Source organism: Delphinus delphis, chromosome 19, assembly GCF_949987515.2.
Source record: "Delphinus delphis chromosome 19, mDelDel1.2, whole genome shotgun sequence".
In the NCBI taxonomy this organism is placed as follows: Eukaryota; Metazoa; Chordata; class Mammalia; order Artiodactyla; family Delphinidae; genus Delphinus; species Delphinus delphis.
Window position 1 is genome coordinate 18,874,202 of NC_082701.1, and position 22,102 is coordinate 18,896,303.

At 49.3% G+C, this 22,102-nt stretch overlaps 1 pseudogene; it reads left to right on the forward strand.

The window, feature by feature from the left end:
* The first annotated feature begins 10,901 nt into the window (after window positions 1–10,901).
* Window positions 10,902–20,190, forward strand: LOC132414957 (V-type proton ATPase subunit e 1 pseudogene; annotated as a pseudogene).
* The last annotated feature ends 1,912 nt before the right edge of the window (window positions 20,191–22,102 follow it).

Consider the following 22,102-nt stretch of genomic DNA (forward strand, 5'->3'; position numbering starts at 1 on the left):
TTCCCAGTGCGGCTCCATCCTGCAGAGCGAGGGCTTCGTGCAGATGCAGGAGGACGCCCAGCCCTAACCTCCAACCTACACGTACATACACACATTGCAAACAGATATGGACCTAGAGGTCCACACTCTGAGGGCGTCTGGGGAGGATGGATCTGGGGAAGAAGCCCATGCAGATCCTGGGAGAGGCTCAGACATCCCTGGGTCCCAGGTACACTCAGCATGGTGTAGAAGGGGGGCATTGGTGCTAGTGGGTGCATCCCCTTGGCCTTGCACACTGCTCGGCCCATGGAGAGGGATGTGGCTGGAGGAGGCTGAGCACACAAATCAGGGGCCCCTTTTGCCTGGTCTAAGGTGCTAGGTACTGCTCGAAACTCTAAAGTGATCACAGGTAGGAGGGATTATAATTCTCTCCCCCAGGTTTTGGTATTTCCTTCCTCTCTCTCTCTGATTCCCCACTCCTCTCTTTTCTATTTTCCTTGGGAAGAATTGGGAGATAATTTACACGCCAGCTGGTCAGAGAAGTGGGAGAGCAGATGCCTTAGGGGACAGATGAACCAGGATGCCAGGAACTCTTGGGTCAGGTCCAAATCTTCCTCGGGCCTCGGTGTTGCTGAGTTTCTTCCTCCCCAGATCTCTGGAATACTTAGAGGCTTGTAATTTATTGTCTGAAAACAGAGAATCTTTAGAGCCTTAGACATGAGCATGGCCAAGAACCTGGGGGGAGGAGAAATGCTCCCAGCACTCACCAAGCACCATGAAATATGTAGTGCTGAATGAGGACATTTGGAGAGACTCAGTGACACCCACCTGGACAGGAGATCCAGGGGGAAGGCTGAGCTCAAAGCCTTCCTCTGCCTGCCCCCACATCGGGTGAGCCAGCGCACCCAGGCCCTTGTGAGCCTGGAATCGAGAGGAAGAAGCCACAGGAAGCAACGCAGGAAGGATGGAGTCTGGACCAAGAATCAAGAACCAAGTGCCTGGGCCTGGAGGAAGGGCTGATGGGCCTTCTGGGGAAGAAGAACATGGACTCCAAGACCCCAGACCTATGACCAGTGCAGCTAATCCCACCTACCAGCAAAGTCCCTTCCCTCTCTGAGCCTCAAGTGCCTCATCTGTAAAATGGGGTTCAGGGTGTTTTCATCACAGAGTGGCAGTGAGGATTTCATTAAAGCATGAGATATGCTTAGCTCTGTGCCTGGAATGGAGAAAAGGATCAATACAAGTTAACCACGTGATTGTTACTATGATCTCGGCGCCTGGATAATATCAATCAAATGCAAGTTGAACTCGTGTGACCTTCAGCAGATCATGTCCCATTTACAGACCTCGGTTTCCTCATCTGAAGAATTTCTGTTCTTCTCTAGACACATTTCACTGTCAATGCCCAAGGAGCTCCCTTGACACAAAGAATAGCTGACACATGCAGAGCACTTGCTGGGGGCCGGGCGCTATCCAAAGCTCTTCACACATATGACATCATTTCATCCTCACAATCCCCTTTGAGGGGTCTTCTATTATTTTCCATGTGGCAAATGAGGAACCTGAGACATAGGACGATTAGGGAATTTGCCCCACGTCACCCAGCAAGACTCAGGCAGGCTGGCCGTGCAGTCCATCCTTCCGATGGCTAAGCCATCCTCCTTCTATGGCCAGATGTGGGCCCTGCCTCCGCTGGAGCCACCAGGCAGTGCGTTTTGACTGATCCCACCTGTCAGTTCAGCCAGCTCACTGGTTTGGCTGGTATTCCTCACACTGAGCTAGTTATGGGGCCAAATTAGTCATTTTGGCCCTTGAGTCAACGATCCTGCTTCGGGACTTCCCTGGTGGCGCAATGGTTGAGAATCCGCCTGCCAATGTAGGGGACACAGGTTCGAGCCCTGGTCCGGGAAGATCCTACATGCCGTGGAGCAACTAAGCCCGTGCGCCACAACTACTGAGCCTGCGCTCTAGAGCCCTCAAGCCACAACTACTGAGCCCACGTGCTGCAACTACCGAGCCTGCGTGCCTAGAGCCCATGCTCTGCAACAAGAGAAGCCACTGCAATGAGAAGCCCGCACACAGCAACGAAGACTAGCCCCTGCTCTCCACATCTAGAGGAAGCCCACACAACGAAGACCCAAAGCAGCCAAAAAAATTAATTAATAATTAATTAATTTTTTAAAAAAATGATCCTGCTTCAACGTGTTTAGACTTTCTGACAGTGACACGTCCCTCCGCCTCTGGGTCTGAGAGAATCGGTGGTAAGAAATACTGATTTTGAATAAAAATGGGAAAATGGCCATTCCTAAGATCACTTACATCCTAACCAAGGATGCTGACCCACCTTTGTCTCCTGGGGGACCCCCCATCATGCAGTGAGATACACAGGCTGGGACTGTCACCTCATCCCACTGATGAGGAGACCCAGCTGGGGCAGAGGGGTACAGTCAGCTGCCTGGGGTGGCACAGCCTGCTGGCAGTGGGGGGCAGAGGTGGGATTTGAATCCATGTCTCCTGATGCCCCATCCAGCATATACCCAGCCGCCTGGTCAGTTCGGTGGTAACACCCTCTGCAGGCCCTGGGGCCCCCAGCCACTTGTGGCATCACCCTGAAGGGTGGGAATGGCTGCAGACCATTTGGCCAGGCCTCTCCCATTTGCTCTGCCTTTTGGCAGTGATCTGCAAGGCTACATTAAGCGTTCTTTTCTGCGTTGTTTGTGGGCAGGAGAAGCCTGGAAAGTACAAGGAACGAAGGCACCTGGCTCCCCGGGGAAAATTTCGGAGTCCATCTCCTCACCTTGTTTATTTGTAAGATGGGGACACAGACACAAACGGGGTATGTTTCACATTAAACCAAAGAAGAGATTGTGGTACTTCTGTCTGCACTTGAGACGTGTTTATACTGCTGGGTCCATTATGAATCTGTTTAATATCCTCCAAATCCTCCGAGTCCTTCCATCCCTGCAGCCAGGAAGTGGGTAATGTGCACACAGGGAAGAAATTTCCAGGCACTCAAGCCTTTAGGTAAATGAGTTTCTCTCTCTCTCTTTTAAGAAGGAAAAAGCCTGGTACAGAAAAATTAAATTCTTCCTGTTCAAAATGACTTTTCCAATGATCTTTTCCTTGTAGGAAATCGCTTAGGTCCTAAAGAGATGCCAGGGCAGCCATCAGCTAAGGGAGCCTGTGGTCTATGCTGGTGAGAGCAGCATCCCTTTGCCCTGGAGAGCCAGGGATGGGGACATGGAAATGAATGACCCTCCAGGGCTGAGAAAGACAGCAGGGATCCACAGCCAGAGGCTCGAGGTTGCCTGAGGGCTGCCTTGCCTGCTGGGGGGCTCCTGGGAAGCCAGCATCAGACTAATCCTGCAGGATTGGGAACAGGCTTCCCACAGGACTGCTGGCAGGCGCAGCTCTCTGCTCGCTGGCAGAACAGAGAGGTATTATTTTAAGGAGAAAAATGAGAATCCTGTTATTGCTTTATTCCTCCTGCAGAAATGTTGGTGTGGCCCATCCAGGGCCAAGATGGGATGCGAGTCGGTGCCAACAGAAGAATGAGCTCATCGCATGTGGGGATGTGAGGTGTTTCCAGCAAGGCGCAGTGTGGAAAAAAACTCCCTGCCTGGAATCCAAAATCCCTTGTCAAAGCAGAACCCTTTGACCCTCCCCTCACCTCCCTCTTCCATCAGCTAGTCTGTCTGTCACCTTCCCTCTCCATCATTTCCCACCTCCATTATCTGAGTCCACTGTCATTCAATCCCTCTATCTTCCTGTATCTGTGACCAAACACCCCCTCAACACCCTTGAGCATCTGTGCATGTTCTTGTTTGGGGAAGAAGAGCCCAGGCTTTGAAATCCGAGAGACCTCAGTTCAAATCCCAGCCCTGCCACTTACTGGCTGTGTGGTGTTGGACAAGGGCCTTCACCTCTCTGGGCCTCTGCTGTCTCATCTGTTACCATGTAAGATGGGAAAGCAAATGGGAAAATACCTAGCACACAGTAGATATTCATTTAGTGTTTCCTCCCTCCCTTCCTACCTGTGGAAGAAAATGATATTGTATAATTAAAGAATTGTAAGACTTTGGGGTTTACAAATGTCAAATTCCCACAACTCTGGGAAATATGGGGTCACAGGTTATTTGCTGTTTTCATCACCAGATTCCTGGCATGGCCTAAAGTTGACACAAGTCACTCTGAACTAAACCCAGAATTAAGAAAAGGGGTTCCAGGGCTTCCCTGGTGGCGCAGTGGTTGAGAGTCCGCCTGCCGATGCAGGGGACACGGGTTCGTGCCCCGGTCCGGGAAGATCCCACATGCCGCGGAGCGGCTGGGCCCGTGAGCCATGGCCGCTGAGCCTGCGCGTCTGGAGCCTGTGCTCCGCAATGGGAGAGGCCACAACAGTGAGAGGCCCGCATACCGCAAAAAAAAAAAAAAAAAAAAAAAAGGGGTGTTCCAAATGTTCATAACAGCACTATTTACAGTAGCCAAGACATGGACGCAACCTCAGTGTCCATCAACAGAGGAATGGATAAAGAAGATGTGGTACATCTATACAATGGAATATTACTCAGCCATAAAAGAGAATGAAATAATACCATTTGCAGCAACATGGATGAACCTAGAGATTCTCATATTATGTGAAGTAAGTCAGACAGAGAAAGACAAATATCATATGATATCACTTATATGTGGGATCTAAAAAAGTGATATAAATGAACTTATTCACAAAACAGAAATAGACTCACAGACATAGAAAACAAACTTATGGTTACCAAAGGGGATGGGGGGAGACAAATTAGGAGGTTGGTATTAACATGTACACACTACTTTATATAAAATAGATCACCAACAAGGACCTACTGTATAGCACAAGGAACTCTACTCAATATTCTGTAATAACCTATCTGGGGAAAAGAATCTGAAAAAGAAAGGATATATGTATATGTATAACTGAATCACTTTGCCGTACACCTGAAACTAACACATTGTAAATTAACTATCCTTCAATTTTTAAAAAATGGTAAAAAAAAAAAAAAAAGAACAGAGATTCCAAGGAACTAAAGGGAGCTTTCCTGGTCTTGGCCACGAAAGAAATGATGTGGCCAGGAGCCCAGGCCAAAGGAGGCAGGAAAGAAGATGATGCTGGTTGGATAGAAGCAGACTGAATGTTCAGGAACAAGAGACTCCATAAAGTGGCCACAAAGTTGTACCAGGTGGAAATTCTGAAAGGCAAGGGTGAAAAGGTGCAGGGCCCATGGAGTGAGTCACCTCTGGTAGGACACAGAGCTCTAACTGGCCTTTTAGCTGCCTCAGGCAAGGCCTAAAACACATCCTCAAGCCAGCTTTGATTTTCCATCTGTGAAGCACGAAGCGGGCGTTATTAACAATGGGCCTCTAGAAGCTTCCTATAGAGAAGCCAAATCCCTTTGTTTCAGTGTCACTGAAGGAGCACATGTGCTAACGGTAGGTATATTTCACAACATTTAAAATTTTATCACCTTCTGTAATTATAGTTTTAAATTTCACATCCACTAAATTTCCAGCCCCATGGGCAAAAACCACCGTCAGCCTGCCCTGGTCATGGCTGCAGTTGGGTAAGGTATCTCTTAGGATAGAAACTGGATTGGTTTATGGTTAGCTTCCTGGATTTTGTTTCTCCTTTGATTTCTCTTTATTTCATGAAATCCCTTTTTTTAAAGAAATCTATCCTGTCTCACTTTTGCTAAGGAAAATTAAGAAAAGGGATTTGAGTTCACTTTTTTTTTTTTTTTGCAGTAGGCGGGCCCCTCACTGCTGTGGCCTCTCCCATTGCAGAGCACAGGCTCCAGACGCGCAGGCTCAGCGGCCATGGCTCACGGGCCCAGCCGCCCCGCGGCACGCAGAATCCTCCCAGACAGGGGCACGAACCCGCGTCCCCTGCATCAGCAGGCGGATTCTCAACCACTGCGCCACCAGGGAAGACCCTGAGTTCACATTTTGGTGAATGAAGGACAAAGAGTGGACCAGTGGCCTTTAGACGCCAAGTGGGGGGGGCGATGAGATGGCAAGCAAGTGACCTCGTGCGGGCTAATGTACAAACCGAGATTCTGGAGCAAACAGAAATACGGCATTTCATTCTTCTCCCTTGCTGTGGCAGGCAAACTGGGCCAACTCCAAGAGCTTGTCTGGACGCCCAGATTCCTTCTACTGTGGTGCCCTGTCATTCCCTAGAGTGTTGTTGTTCAGGTGAGCCCACGTTCCAGCTCAAGGCAAGGGGGAGAGAGAAGGAGAAGGCAAGCATCGTTCTCATACAGCTGACATCAGAAGATGCCTGTAGCTTGTCTGCTTCATCCCATTGGCCACAGCTTAGTCACATGACCATGTCTAGCTGCAAAGGCGGCTGAGAAGTGTGGCCTCCTGTGGGCACCACGTGCCCAAACTAAAACCTGGGGTGTTCTATTACTAAAAAAGAAGGGCTGGGCTTCCCTGGTGGCGCAGTGGTTGAGAGTCCGCCTGCCGACGCCGGGGACACGGGTTCGTGCCGCGGTCCGGGAGGATCCCACATGACGCGGAGCGGCTGGGCCCGTGAGCCACGGCCGCTGAGCCTGCGCGTCCGGAGCCTGTGCTCCGCAACGGGAGAGGCCACAACAGTGAGAGGCCCGCGTACCGCAAAAAAAAAAAAAAGGGGGGGCAGTGAATAATGGGGACAGTCATCACTTTCTGCCATAAACCCCAAGAGGAAAGTAATATCAGGGCCACAGGCAGAACTCTGGGACCAGCCTGTGGGACTCTTCTAGAGATTCTCCCCAAGGACTAAAGGAGGTTCAGGGCTTTTTCTTAAGGGAGGCTGCGGTAGATTGTCCTTCAGCTCTTCGTTCTCACCTACCTTGTGACCTTGGGGCGGGAGAATAGGCAGAATGTATTTCTCCACCTTAATAATGTTGGGCTTGGCCATTTGATTAGTTTTAGCTAATGGGATGTGAGCAGAAATGGCAACATGCCAGTTCCAAGCCAAAGCCTGAAGGGGCACCGTAAGTTTCTGCTCCTGCCGTTCACCACGAGAAGGACATGTCCCAAACAGCAGCTACCCAGGAAGATGAAGAAACACATGGAGCGCACCTGAGCGTAAGCCTGGAGCCGGGAGTGCTGAGCCCAGCCGAGACAGCCCACCCCAGGACTCACGAGTATGGAAACAGATGAACATTGGTGTTGTAAGCCAGTGTTTGGGGAAGCCTCATCATGGAGCATTATTGCAGCAAAACTGACCGGCACAGAGGCTATGGCGCCTCTTATCCCTGGTCCTGTCCCCATCTTTCCTCCTACCCACACTTCTCCAGTTCATTAACTCGCTTAGTCAACAGTCATTTATAGGATGCCTGTCCTGTGCCAGGCACTGGTCCAGGGGCTGCGGCTACAGAAACCTTAAGGCACTTCCCGGCTAAGGAGAGGGACAGATGTATAAATAAATGATGACACTCTCACATGGTATGATATTGTGATTTATAATAAGAAATATCTATTTGGTCTTTATCCCCTTCTCTGCCAGGAGCTCTTAAAACCCTTGGAATTTCCTAAGTGAGGAGAGTGATCAGTGTATCTTTTGTTACATTAATGAAGTGATTTTTGAAAAGCCCCTGGGTCACCTAAGGATGAGGGCTGGTCCCCAGCGGAAGCAGCCTTGTGATTGGAGGGCTGGAACCTTCATCCCACTTCCCCTGACCTCTGGAACGGGGAGAGGGGCTGGAGATTGAGTTCAGTCGCCAATGGCCAATGATTTAACCGATCGTGCTTATGTAATGAAGCCACCATAAAATCCCAAAAGGTCAGGGTTTGGAGAGTTTCTGGGTTGGTGAATGCATGGAGATGCAGGGAGAGTGGGGCACACTCAGAGAGCATGGAAGCTCCGTGCCCTTTCCCCAAACCTTGCCCTATGCATCTCTTCCATCTAACTGTTCCTGAGTTATATCCTCTTATAACAAAGCAGTCATTTAGTAAGAGAAATGTTTCTCTGAGTTCTGTGAGCCACTCTAGCAAATTAATTAAACCCACGGAGGGGGTGGTTGGAACCTCCAATCTATGGCAAGTCAGCCATGTACAGTGACAGCCAGGACTTATGACTGGCATTTGGAGTTGGAGCGGTAGGCAGCCGTGTAGGACTAAGCCCGTATCTATGGGATCTGATGCTATCTCCAGGCAGATAGCTTCAGAATTAAGTCAAATTTGTAGGACATCTGGTCAATGTCCTCCGAGAATTGAGTTATTTAACGGTATGGAAAAAAAACAACACCAACAGGTATTTCATAATGGTAAGTGCTATGGCTGGAATCTATACAAGCTGCTGGGTAAGGCGGAAGCTCAGCACAGGGCTCAGAATGGGAGAGCCAGATAGCTCTGCTTTGCTGCCTTTTGCTTCCACCCCCTGCCCACAGCCCTCCTAACCATCCAGAAGCTTGAGGCCTGGTCCGGAGCGAGTGCAAGACTCCAGGATGTGCTACAGAAACAGCTGTGAATCACAGATGGTTACTGTTCTTTCACAACAGCCAACATTTATTGGATACTTACTAAGTGCTACGGTGCCAGAGGAGAGTCACATGCCCTGCTGTCAAGTTCATCCATTCCCCTGGGGATGACATTCAGGAGACAAGTGCTAATAATCAGACGCAACCTAAAAGCACATCTGTGACTCTGGGGAAATAACTGACCCACTCTGAGCCTGTTTCCTCATCTTTAAAAGAACATCCAGGGCTTCCCTGGTGGCGCAGTGGTTGAGAGCCCGCCTGCCGATGCAGGGGACGCGGGTTCGTGCCCTGGTCCGGGAAGATCCCACATGCCGCGGAGCGGCTGGGCCCGTGAGCCATGGCCGCTGAGCCTGCGCGTCCGGGCCTGTGCTCCGCAACGGGAGAGGCCACAACAGTGAGAGGCCCGCGTACCGCAAAAACGAAAAACAAACCTAAAAGAACATCCATCTCACAGGGCTTGGTGAAGATTTGGGAGCCCATACATAGCTTGTCTGGCACAGTTTCCAGCACAAAGCGAACCAGCAATCAACAGAAGGCATTCTTACTTCCTGACTTACTTCACTTACTGTGATAATCTCTAGGTCCATCATATTGCTGCAAATGGCATTATTTCATTCTTTTTTTATGGCTGAGTAATATTCCATCGCATATATGTACCACATCTTCTTTATCCATTCCTCTGTCAATGGACATTTAGGTTAAGTAAGTCAGACAGAGAAAGACAAATGTCATATGATGTGGAATCTAAAAAGATGATACAAATGAACTTATTTACAAAACAGAAAGAGACTTGGACTTCAAAAACAAGCTTAGGGGAAAGGTGGGGGGAAGGGATAAATTAAGAGTTTGGGATTAACATATACACACTACTATCTATAAAATAGATCATCAACAAGGACCATAGCACAGGGAACCCTACTCAATCTTCTGTAATAACCTATATGGGAAAAGAATCTGAGAAAGAATGGATATATGTGTATGTATAACTGAATCACTTTGCTGTACACCTGAAGCTAACAAAACATTATAAATCAACTATACCCCAATATAAAATAAAAAGTAAATTTTTAAATAAATAACTAAATAGAAGGCGTTCTTAGCTAACCTGTGTAAGGCGAGTGGTAAAACCAAGCGTGTACCTCGAGCATGAGGCAATCGTGAGGTGCATTTGGAGTCACGTGATCCACAGGGCAAATGTTAGCTCTTCCCATCGCTGGACTTTCAGGATGTTGCTGGTTGAGGTCACTACCATACCAACGGATACCTTCCTGCCTGAGCGTTTTTCTTCTTTTGAATTATTTCCCTGGGACAAATTCAAAATCCTTTCTCCAGCCCTTTCTGCATCTGTCAGATCCAAAAAAAGCAGGTAGCAGTAAATTCTGCAGCAGCTGAGGCCCAGGACCAAGTCGTGGCAGCTCCCCTGCTATGAGCTGCCTGCAGCGGGTGACCCAGAGCTGCTCATTCTAGCTGAGGCCCGTGTGCCAGAGATGGCATCATCGAGGAAGATCCGTTCTCAGCAGTGGAGACGGGAGAGGAGAGGGGAGCAGGACTTTTTGTCTCTTGGGATTGCTACCTCATCCTGAGGGGGGAGGAAAATGGTACAAATGCAGAAGACAGGCTTGCCTAGTAGTCCTTTGAGAACAGTCCAGAAAATTCCCATGGGAGTGTAGGTGTCACGTCGGAGCGGAGTTAGGTGGGGCTGAGTGTTGGGATTGAGGCCTCAGCCTTGGAATCTTCTGCACGAGAGGAAACGCATGACTAAGTGTGGAGGAAGGAAGGAAACTCTGAAAGAGGAGGCAGGGTCCGAGATGGGGGCTCTCCACTCAGGGGATCCTGAGTCCTCAGAATCGTATGCAATATTTTGCGTGTGTGTGATCCGGATGTCAGCTAAGACACCCGATCCTTTGAGCTCTAATGAAATCAGTGCCTACTCCATCCCACGTGCACCCCTCCCAGCCCCTCCAAGGATTCTGGCATCTCGATAATGAATTTCCTGTTTATCACTGGCTCTATGGTCTTCCAAATTAGTTGTCTGTGGAGCGTCTCACCACCTTGCAGGTACTGCCCTTGTTCTACTCTGGATTGACCTGGACATGGAAATCAGCCCCTCTCTGTGCCTTCAGTGCACACACAAAATCACTCACACACAAGTATATTGCAGACTGGCCTAAAGACTCAAGGGCCGGTCAGGTAGAGAGCAGACATTCGTTTCGTTTCCATACTATTTGTGCGTGTGTTGTGTCTTTGTTTTTTATCTGCCCAGCATCTCTTTCACCATCGGGTGAAAACAGAGGACTCTTTTCCCCAGTTCCACGATTCTGAAAGTGTTGCCATATACAGTATCCAGGCTCACCCGCCACCGGGCTAAGCACCTGACCCGGGCCTGGTCCAATCCGACTAAGGTACTCCGTCCCCCAGAGACTGGGGATGACTGAGCTGCTTCAAGGTAGGCCTGGGGCTGCTGGGGCTGCTGGGGCCACATCTTCCCAACTGTGTGGAATAGGCCTCTCTACAGGAAAGAGAATGAAGACCAAAAGATGCGAAGCCAAGAGAGACAGGGGGACAAGAAGGGAGTGTCCTTTGAGTCCCTGGATTCTCTTAAGCTACCACAATGTGAACAGCGCCCCCTTGAGTTGTACATCTCAGTGGGACCATGGCTCTATCATCAACTTCCCAGCTAGGTGGGTCGACACATTTCATTTTTCCTGGGTTTTTTCTTAAGAAATTTGAATTGCGGTTTAATCGCTTGCTACCAGAAGTCTGTACACAGCAAGGGTTTCCATCTACTTTACCTTGCTGGTCCTCAAAGTTTGGCCAAGTCTGCAACACATTTTTTGGTATAGAAGTCGAGGAGAGGGGCTGATTTCCAGTCTGGCTCAACCCAGAGCAAAAGGAAGGCAGTACCTGCAGGGCGGCGAGACTCTGCAAACAGAACTATTTTCTTTTACAGCGCGGTTAGTCATCACTTTGTTAAGCTCGGGCCTTTCATGCCCTGCTCTGGGGCCTGAGGTCCCATCAATTCATTTTTGCAAAGGAAAACATTTTCTTTCCCAAAAGGATCTGAAGGCTAAAACAGTTATATTTTCATAGTGTGTGTATTTTTTTCTATGTGAATTTTTCTGGAGAGAAGATGGGTCATCTTCATCCAATTCAAAGAGTTCCGTGACTCAGAAAACAAAATACAGAAAGTCCCCTACATACAAACGAGTTCCGTTCCGAGAGCGCGTTCGTAATTCCACTTTGTTCGTAAGTCCAACAAAGTTAGCCTAGGTACCCAACTAACACAATCACTGTATAGTACCGTACCGTAATAGGTTGATAATACTTTTCACACAAATAATACATAAAAAACAAACAAACACAAAAAATAAAGTAAACATTTTTAATACAGTACCTTGAAAAGTACAGTAGTGCAGTACAACAGCTGGTGCTTCTTAGCAGCACCAGCTACATCACTGCTGCTTTTACGCTTGCTTCTGGACATCCTGGGCTTGAAATAAAGATACTGTACTACTGTACTCTATATCAGGGGTCCCCAACCCCCGGGCCACAGACCGGTACTGGTCCGTGGCCTGTTAGGAACCGGGCTGCACAGCAGGAGGTGAGCGGCAGGTGAGCGAGCAAAGCTTCATCTGCCGCTCCCCATCGCTCGCGTTACCGCCTGAACCATCCCCCACCGCCCCCGCCCCAGGTCTGTGCAAAAACTGTCTTCCATGAAACCGGTCCCTGGTGCGGGAAAGGTTGGGGACTTTTGCTCTATACGATACTGTAAGTAAAGTACACAAAAGCACAACCACTGCAGAGGATGCGTGCACGTGACAATGTACGCCAGACGCGTAAACTAATTTACGTGATTGGACATGTGAACTCACGTTTGCATCTTTGAAAGTTCACAGTTTGGAGGTTCATATGTAGGGGACTTACTGTAGAAGAAAGGAAGGTGATGGGGGGGGAGGGCAAGGGGTCCTCATACCCTAGAGCAGGACGGAGGACCTCGCTGCCAGAAGGAAGGCAGAGTCAGACACTACAGGGCAGATCGCACACTGTTCCAACCAGAGGAGTCCTGAGCAGTTTTCAAACATTATCAGCCTCAGGACCCTTTGTTTCAAACAAAATCTTACCAGAAAACCCAATCTGTAAAACAGACAAAAGGAGTCAGGGAAGGTGGTAAGGGGGAGAGGAAGCCTTGAGCACCAAAGCCCCCAGAGAGGCCCTGAGGAAGGTTCTGTGAAATCTTTAAGTCTCCTCAGTGGGCACTTTGCAAAATCCCTGGATCTAATCGACTCATTTTACAGATGGGGAAACAGGCCCACCAAAAAGAGAGTTGCTTGAGTGGTCCAGCTCGTTGTAACATCATCGAAACTAGAAAAGAAGACTCCTGGTCTCCAGTGGTCAGGTCTGTGCTCTTCTTTTTTTTTTTTTTTTTTTTTTTTTTTGCGGTACGCGGGCCTCTCACCGCTGTGGCCCCTCCCGTTGCAGAGCACAGGCTCCGGAGGCGCAGGCCCAGTGGCCATAGCTCACGGGCCCAGCCGCTCCGCGGCATGTGGGATCCTCCCGGAGCGGGGCATGAACTCGTGTCCCCTGCATCGGCAGGCGGACTCTCAACCACTGCGCCACCAGGGAAGCCTACGCTCTTTTTGCTGCCTGGGAAAATGTGAAAAATGCACTTTCTGCCCCCGAAGCTCAGGGTGCTCTGTCTCTTCCAAAGCCCACACACGGGGCCTGCCTCCAGTCCTATAAAACGCCCCCACTCCAGCCCGGTGGCCCTCCCAGCCTTTCTGGGCAGGACACTGGAGGGAGCTGTGGAGGAGGGGCCAGAGACGCCTCCTCACTCAGCTGGCAACACGAGGGTCCAGGCTGAGTGTCAGCTATCACGGGCCCCCGAGGAGGAGCCCGTGTGAACCCGGGGCCTCAGGGAGCAAGATCTGCTTGGGGCAGAGTCCCAAGACATCTCACTTTACAAGGATGGAATTTCATGACTTGTGTACTTTAATTAAAGTTTTATTTTTATGGAATTTTAGCTAAAGTTCCCCCACTCCTGCAGCTCGCTCATTGTTATTAAAAACCATGACATAAGGAGGGAAAAACAAAAAACAAACAAACAAAAAACACTGTCCGAGCGGTGAAAATGAAGCCACCTTTTAGAAAAGATCTAACAGCACTGTATACCTCAAACCCACTCCCAACCTTCCGATGCTGATTCCGCCCCCATAACTTCACAGATCAGACTTTAAGTCTGTGGCTTATTGCCTTCTGAGCCTCCTGGGGCTTATAGGATTATTCTGGATTTAATCCTTTAATAATTTTTCCTCCCTCCTGTCTAAGGGCCTGGTTTTCCAGCTGAAATCGGCAGGGGTGAAACAGCTTGTTCCCAGCCCTGATGGATTCCCCTCTGAGACTGCTCTCCTCTGTTACTGTTAGAAAATTACGGAGGGGAGCAGGGACTTACAAAGAAAAAGTTTAAGGTCTCTGTTCTGAAGCTCTGGTGGAGAAGAAGGGGCAACCATGCCAAGGCCTGTGCCTGAAGCCTGCAAGACATTATCCTCCTTATTCCTTACCACAGCCTGGCAAGGGAGGGTTATACTCCCCATTTTACAGAAGAAGAAACTGAGGCTCAATGACAAAAATAACTTTCTCAAGTTGACCCAGGTGGGAAGAAGCAGAACCGGGCTTTGAACTCTCTGCAGCTGGACTTGGGAATCTCTGGGCACTACCCCCCTCCACACCAACCTGTTGTCCCATTCAGCTGAGTGTGTGGCTAGACAGGGACCACCCTGGAATGGGGAGCTGGGGGGAGAAGACCCCTTGCTCAGCCAAGAAGCCCTGACGCTTAAAGAGTCAGTGATGCGGCTTCCCTGGTGGCGCAGTGGTTGAGAGTCCGCCTGCCGATGCAGGGGACGCGGGTTCATGCCCCGGTCCGGGAAGATCCCACAGGCCGCGGAGCGGCTGGGCCCGCGAGCCATGGCCGCTGAGCCTGTGTGTCCGGTGCCTGTGGTCCGCAACGGGAGAGGCCACAACAGTGAGAGGCCAGCGTATCGCAAAAAAAAAAAAAAAAAAAAAAAGAGTCAGTAATGCCCCAAGCTGATCCCTCTCACCAACACGTTCCCCAAGATGAGCAGGTACAACCCGGTTAAAAGGGCCCCGACTGAGCAACCCACTGTAAACCAGGAAGGGTGCTAGAGGCGGGAGAACAGAGGAGGAGGAACAAATGCCCCATCTGGGGCAGAAACCAAACCCATTCGAACAAATATAACAGACCGTGATGTTGCTACCGGGTGGGACCCCAGGGGAGCCAAGGAGGCTCTGACCTGCACGTAGCGGAGGTGGCACATCTGGACTCAGCCTAGAATGGACGTGTTGGATTTCGACCAGCAAAGAAGGAACGAGGGGATTGTTGAGCAGGGGCGACAGCATGAGCAGAGGTGTGAGCTGTGGAAGAAACGGTACATTGAAGAAACCATAGGAAACACAGTTCAAAGTGTGGAAGGGGAAGGGGCAGCTGCAAAGATGATTAAGGCATAGGATGTGTCCTCATAGTTTGGGGCAGGGGCTGAGATCTCACCTGGCCATGTGGCTGGAGCATGAGGTGGCGGGAGCTGGCATTCAGATGGTGCTCAAGAAAAGGGACAGGGTCCCCATGTCCTTTCATCATCTGGGCGTTCCCGGGTCTCAGAGGGAGAAAAGCAACTTGAAACTCTGACTCCCATCCCTCCTCTGGCATCTCTGCCCAGCAGCTGAATCAGTGACTCTCCTGTTTCAGGCTTTCTGGGAGACCTGCAGAAAGTGGGGCTGACCCCCACTCATGCTCCAGAGATCCCCCACGAACCAGTCCTCTTGCCCGGGCGCCCCCCTCTGCGCAACAGCAGCCAGGTCCTTAAAGGGCAGGCTCCTCCCCTCCACTGAGCTCTGTGACCGGCAAGTCGGTTCTGTGTCCACAATTCAATCAACAAACCTCCAGTGGGCAACTTCACTGTGTATTGGGCTATAGAGCTGAAAAAACCGTCCCAGCCCTCCCAGTAGATGAAAACTACAAACAGGTCATAGGAACACAGCAGAATAAGTTCTATCACTGGAGGTGCTCACGTGGGGCTAGAGCAGCATCAATATCTCCTGTGATCTTGTTAGAAATACAAATTCACAGGTCTTTCTCCAGACCTGTTGATTCAGAAACTGGGGGTGGGCCTAGCAATCTGTATTTTAACAAACCCTCCAGGTGACTCTGACACAGGCTCATGTTTGAGAATCTGTGAGCTATAGGAATACAGAGGAGAGAGTGGTACTTAACTCTGAATGGAGTGATGGGGAAGGTTTCCTGGAGGAAGAAACTCTTTCAGGAAATCTTCAAGAACAAGGAGCCATATGAAGGGGCAAAAACATGCCCCGCATGGATGAAGCTGTTTGAGCAAAAGTACAGAGGGTGAGGGGCTCTGGGTGTTTTCAAAGAACTGCAGGGACAGTGGGTTATCAATGGCGTGGTTGTGATGAAGCTGGAGGGGCTGGGAAAAGAAAGAATAAAAGATTTCAGAGTTTCTGAGAAAAGGATGGTGAGAAAGAGAGTTCGGGTGTGCAGGTGGACCCCCTGCAGTAAACAGCCCAGCCTGAGCCATGCAGGACAGATCCCCCAGGGACTTGGAAGGCCCCCCCCCCCACCTCGCCCCAAAACTCCTCCGGTTAACCAAAGCAGCATGACCTCATGTGTTATGGCTGCAAAGGCGCAGGAGAGGCCAGATCCGGTGTTTGTATTGAAATTAATTGGGGACTCCGTGTATGATGGAGGCTCTGAGGAATGTACAGCACGCCCCCCTCCCCGCAAGTGACCCCACGAACAATGGTGTCGCTTACGACCACCGCGGCCCCCAGCAGTTCACATCTGCACGTCCACAGCCCTTCTCGATGAAATCATAATCACAGACAGATATGAATATTTAAAATCCAAAGCAGATACCTACAGGGATTTGGGATGCGGAGGACTCAGGACAGCACCCCCAGAGCTATTTTCAGCCTAGGAAACGGAACCCCCATTTTATCAGGGTAGCGGCTTGTCAATCAGGAAAATCCCATCACTCGCCCCCAGCCCTGATTTATGGTGATTCAGAGGGGAGATGCTGCCAGGAGCAGGGCTGGGGCCAGGAAAATTTCATCTGTCTGGAATCCGACAGGAAAAAAGAGGCCTGGAAATTTCAGAGGAAGCTGGGATCGGTGCCGGCACAGCACCTCTGTTTGTGTTCGCTCAGCTGGTTCCTGTTAGCGAGTTAAGGGTCCGCTGAGGAAAAGTGTCAGGCCAGGTTTTTCCATCACTCCAGAACCTTGAGCTGGATCCCCAGGCAGCGCTGCTCCCGCGACCTCCGACCCCAAACAACAGGAGCCTTCACCAGGTTTCCCCTGGGCCCCCAGCCCTGGGCCGCATCTTAAATCAACATTTTGTTTTCTTCTCTTTTCTCTTACCAAAAAAAAAAAAAAAAGTAACTAAGCGATTTTATCTTTTTTGTTGTTTGTTTAATCAGACTTCAGCACATTCAAGAAGCAGGGTTCAATACGACCCCTAATTAATTCAATTTAGTTTTCATTTCCTCCCCTGGAGTGGCCCAGCTCTCCTGAAGTGTCTTCTCATTTGACCTCCCTACTGCTGGGGCACCAGGAACCCCTGACTTCCAAATCTGATGCTGTGAGCTCTAGGATGAAGCCAGGGCTGAGGGCTCTGCTCAAAACCTTGCTGCGAGCGTGGCAAATCCTAGAGGGGCAAACAAGACTATGTCCTCTCCATTCACGCATTCGTTCATTCACTCAGAGCCTATTTTCTGCCAGGCCTTGTACTGCAGGTGTGGGGTTGGGGCGCTGCAGGAGGGGAGGGGATACAAAATGGTCATGACCTGACCTCCAAGAGCTCACAGTTTGGTGGGGGTGGGTGGGGGAGGGGTGTGGGCACAGCCCTATACATAAGTAACCACATTGCAGAGGAATGAATGGGATAACTGAGGTAAACAGAGGAGAATCACAGAGCATAATAGGAGAAGACCCTTGGGCTGGTTCAGGGGACAAGGCATCCAAGGGGAAGGAACCATATGTGCAAAGACAGAGGAGCAAGAAAGAAGGAAAGACACATACAGCAACATCCCGAGGTGTCTGGTGAGCCTGGAACATAGATGGGATTCAAGGGCTGGGCTGGCCCAGGAACAGGGTTTGTTTAGGGTGTTGGGACTTATGCCCAGGGCACTGGAGAGTTTATCCGGGGAACACTGAGGTCAGATGTGCACCTTGTCCGGGTGACCCTGGTGGTGCTGTGGAAGCTAGGGTGCAAAGTGGTGAGGTTAGAGGAGAGGGACCAGTCAGAAGAGAGGACAGGGGCGGATCAGGCAGGGCAAAGGGGCTGGAGGGCAGGGTTTAAAAGGCTTTTAGAATCTCAGTTCTGTTACCCCCAGTGGCTGGCAGATAGGAGCTGTTCAATAATCAAATGTCAGTGGGCCAGGGGAGACCTAACTTCCTAAGGAATCCAAAGAAAAACCTCATGCCACAATCCCCAAAGGACAGAAGGTGTCCAGGCCCTCAGCTCCTTCATACAGGCTGGCTGGGGCTGTGGTCAGCCAGGGACCCAGGGGAAGTGAGCCCTGGGGGCCTGACAGTGACCTACGGCTGCCCGTCTTGGGACCCAGCGTCTTCAGGACACTGGGGGAAACTCTGGAAGATCAGTGAGGCACTTCCTGGGGCACAGAAGGTAAGGGGGGTGCCCCCAAACCTCAGAAATCAAGATAGATAATATTTGAATGCAGTAATTTAATCAAAATTAATGCAAAAATTCATGATGAACAAAATACAAATTTTTCGAATAAAGACAAGATCCAAACTTGTTCTCAGTCCCCCACCTCATCCTCCTTAGCCCAGCCCTGGTTCCAATAAAACTTTATTTTAGAAAGCAGGCAGGCATCATCAAAAAAATCCACAAACAAGGCTTCCCTGGTGGCGCAGTGGTTGAGAGTCCGCCTGCCGATGCAGGGGACACGGGTTCGTGCCCCAGTCCGGGAGGATCCCACATGGCATGGAGCGGCTGGGCCCGTGAGCTATGGCCACTGAGCCTGCGCGTCCGGAGCCTGTGCTCCGCAACGGGGGAGGCCACAGCAGTGAGAGGCCCGCATACCACAAAAAAAAAAAAAAAAAAAAAAAAAAAAAAAAGTCATGTACCACAATGTTCATTGCAGCTCTATTTATAATAGCCAGGTCATGGAAGCAACCTAAGTTTCCATCGACAGATGAGTGGATAAAGAAGATGTGACACATATGTACAATGGAATATTACTCAGCCATAAAAAGACACGAAATTGAGTTATTTGTAGTGAGGTGGATGGACCTAGAGTCTGTCATACAGAGTGAAGTAAGTCAGAAAGAGAAAAACAAATACCGTATGCTAACACATATATATGGAATCTAAAAAAAAAAAAAAAAAATGGTTCTGAAGAACCTAGGGGCAGAACAGGAATAAAGACAGAGACGTAGAGAATGGACTTGAGGACACAGGGAGGGGGAAGGGCAAGCTGGGACGAAGTGGGAGAGTGGCATGGACATATATACACTACCAAATGTAAAATAGATAGCTAGTGGGAAGCAGCTGCGTAGCACAGGGAGATCAGCTCAGTGCTTTGTGACCCCCTAGAGGGGTGGGACAAGGAGGATGGGAGGGAGACGCAAGAGGGAGGGGATATGGGAATATATGTATATGTATAGCTGATTCACTTTGCTATAAAGCAGAAACTAATACACCACCGTAAAGCAATTATACTCCAATAAAGATGTTTAAAAAAAAAAAAAAAAAGCAGGCAAGGACTTAAGGACTTCCCTGGTGGTCCAGTGGGTAAGACTCCGCTCTCCCAGTGCAGCGGGCCAGGGTTCGATCCCTGGTTGGAAAACTAGATCCCGCATGTCACAACTAAGACCCAGAGCAGCCAAAAATAATAGATAATTTTTTTAAGCCTTTACCAAAATCATAAGTAAAAAAAAAAAAAACAACTTATGTTTAAAAACTTAATAAATAAAATAAAATAAAAAGCAGGCAGCCAGCCCATGGGCTGTAGTTTACTGATTTTTTCTGAATATTGTGTTAAATTTCATTTCTCTTGATTACTGGGTTTTTTGGGTCCTTAGCAAGTGCCTACTCCCCTCATCCTAGACCTGGGCCTGTCACAGAGGGTCCCTTTCTGGACTACAAACCCCAGGGAGAAGAGGTCAGGCCTGCAGAGATCAACACACCCACGTGAATCTGGCTCGAGATCACTCTCACACCACATGTGCTGAGAGCTCCACGCTGGTCAGCAGCTCAGAACCAAGGGACTCCACAGATCCCGGTTCCCTGTCTCTTGGAAAATCTGATGCTACCGTATACCTGGGAAGAGTTTAGCAAGCTTTCTTTTTTTTTAATCTATTTTTTGGGGTGGGACCAAAGTGAGGCAGCAGGGCAGAGGCTGGCACCTCCCACAGAAATCGTGCCATATACTGGCCTCACCGTGCCTCTCATCGTGATGAGCGTGTTCTGGGGCTTCGCCGGCTTCCTGATGCCCTGGTTCATCCCAAAGCGTCCCAACCGGGGAGTTACATCACCATGTTGGTGACCTGTTCCGTTTGCTGCTATCTCGTTTGGCTGATTACAATTCTGGCCCCACTCAACCATCTCTTTGGACCGCAGCTGAAAAATGAAACCATCTGGTACCTCAAGCATCATTGGCCTTGAGGAAGAAGACCTGCTCGCCAGTGCTCAGTCGCTGAGGTCACGAAGAGAACTCCTCTGGATGCAAAATCACCTCCATACGCAGACCACCTTCCTTGACTCGCCCACTTTGGCCATCAGCTGCCTTAAACGTTCCCACCACATTTGAATATCTTATTCTACAAGGCAGTATTTTTTCCTATCACATTTTTCACGCTGTGATGAATGATGTGTCTATTGAATCTAAACTGTGCTGCCTCTATAAAATGTTTATGTACTCTTCCAAGCTAGAAAGTGCTGTTCTTCTGAGAAATAACGTTACTCTCTCCTTGCAAAGTGTGGATGTGAAGATGGTTCCTGCCTGCTCACAACACGAGAATCAGAGAAGTGTTTAAAAACTGTTACATGACAATAAGACTCCAGTGGGGCCGTCAGTAAGAGAACAGGCTCAGAGGGAAAATCTGTCCCACCAGAATTATACCAAAGTATATTTTCAGGATGAATGTCTTATTTCTGCCCTCTTTTGGAATGAATTCTTTTTCTGCTTTCTATGGAAAAAAATCTATTTTTTATTGAAGTATAGTTGAATTACAGTGTTGTGTTAATTACTGCTGTGCAGCAAAGTGACCCAGTTATACACACACACACACACATATATATATATATATGTATATATTCTTTATCATATTCTTTTCCATTATGGTTTATCACAGGATATTGAATATAGTTCCCTGTGCTTTCCAGTAGGACCTTGTTGTGTATCCATTCTATATACACCAGTTTGCATCGATCCTTGGCCTCAAGATCCGGTAGACTCAGACAGACATAGAAAAATAAATGCAGAATGAAGTGAGATGTGCTCTTTAGAGACAGAGGAATGTGGGAATTTCGAGGGGACAACTATTGATATTTAGCTGACGGTTAGGGGAGGTTTTGCAGAGCAGGGCCTTGAATTCAATCCAAGTAGAATCGTGCCAGACGGACTAAGACTTTTCAGACAAGGACCTTGTCTTAGTTTGTTCAGCCTCTGCTATAACGAAAATAGGGCAGGTGGGTGGGTTTATAAACAGAAGTGTGTTTCTCAGGGTTCTGGAGGCTGGGGAGCCCAACGTTAGGGTGCTGGCAGATTTGGTGTCTGCCGAGGGCCCACTTCCTGGTTCATAAATGTCTCTTATCACCATGTCCTTCCATGGCAGGAGGGACGAGGGAGCTCTACGGGGTCTCATTTTATAAGGGCACTAATCTGATCATAAGGGCTCTGTCCTCATGACCTAATCACCTCCCCATGGCCCCAACTCTAAACACCATCAGATTGGGGATTCAGATTTCAACCTGAATTTTGGGGGGACACAAGCCTTCTGTCCCTAGCAAATCTGTACGTGCAAAGGCAGAGTGTGAAAAAAGGCAGCATGATTGGAGATGGGGAGAGGCATGGATGGCGGGGCAAAGCGTGCAGGAGGGTCAGTGATGAGAGAGGTAGATGGTAAGATAAACTCGACGTAGACCACGAAAGGCCCTGTGTGCTAAGATAAAAATTTGGATCTTATTCTCTTGGCAGTGGGAAACCATTGGAAGCTTTTAGGCAGAAAATGGCATTTTGGATCTGTTTTTAGAAAGAGAATGCTGGCAGCTAAGGAGAGGAGGGACTAAAGTTGGAAGTATCTGGAGGTAGAAAAATCAGTTGGGATGTTGTGCAATAATCCAAGGGAGAAATGATAAAGGCGTGAACCAAGACAGCGATGGCGGGGAGGGAGAGCAGGGACGGAGTTAAAGAGATTTCTGATGAGAAGCCACACCACTTGGTGACTAAGGAGACGTGAAGGATGAGGGAGAGGGAGGAGTCTCTGTTGATTTCCAGGTTTCTGTTTTAGGTGATTATGTACAGCAAACAAAACAGGGGAATATGGGAGGAGGGGCAAATCGGGGAACAGAGGAT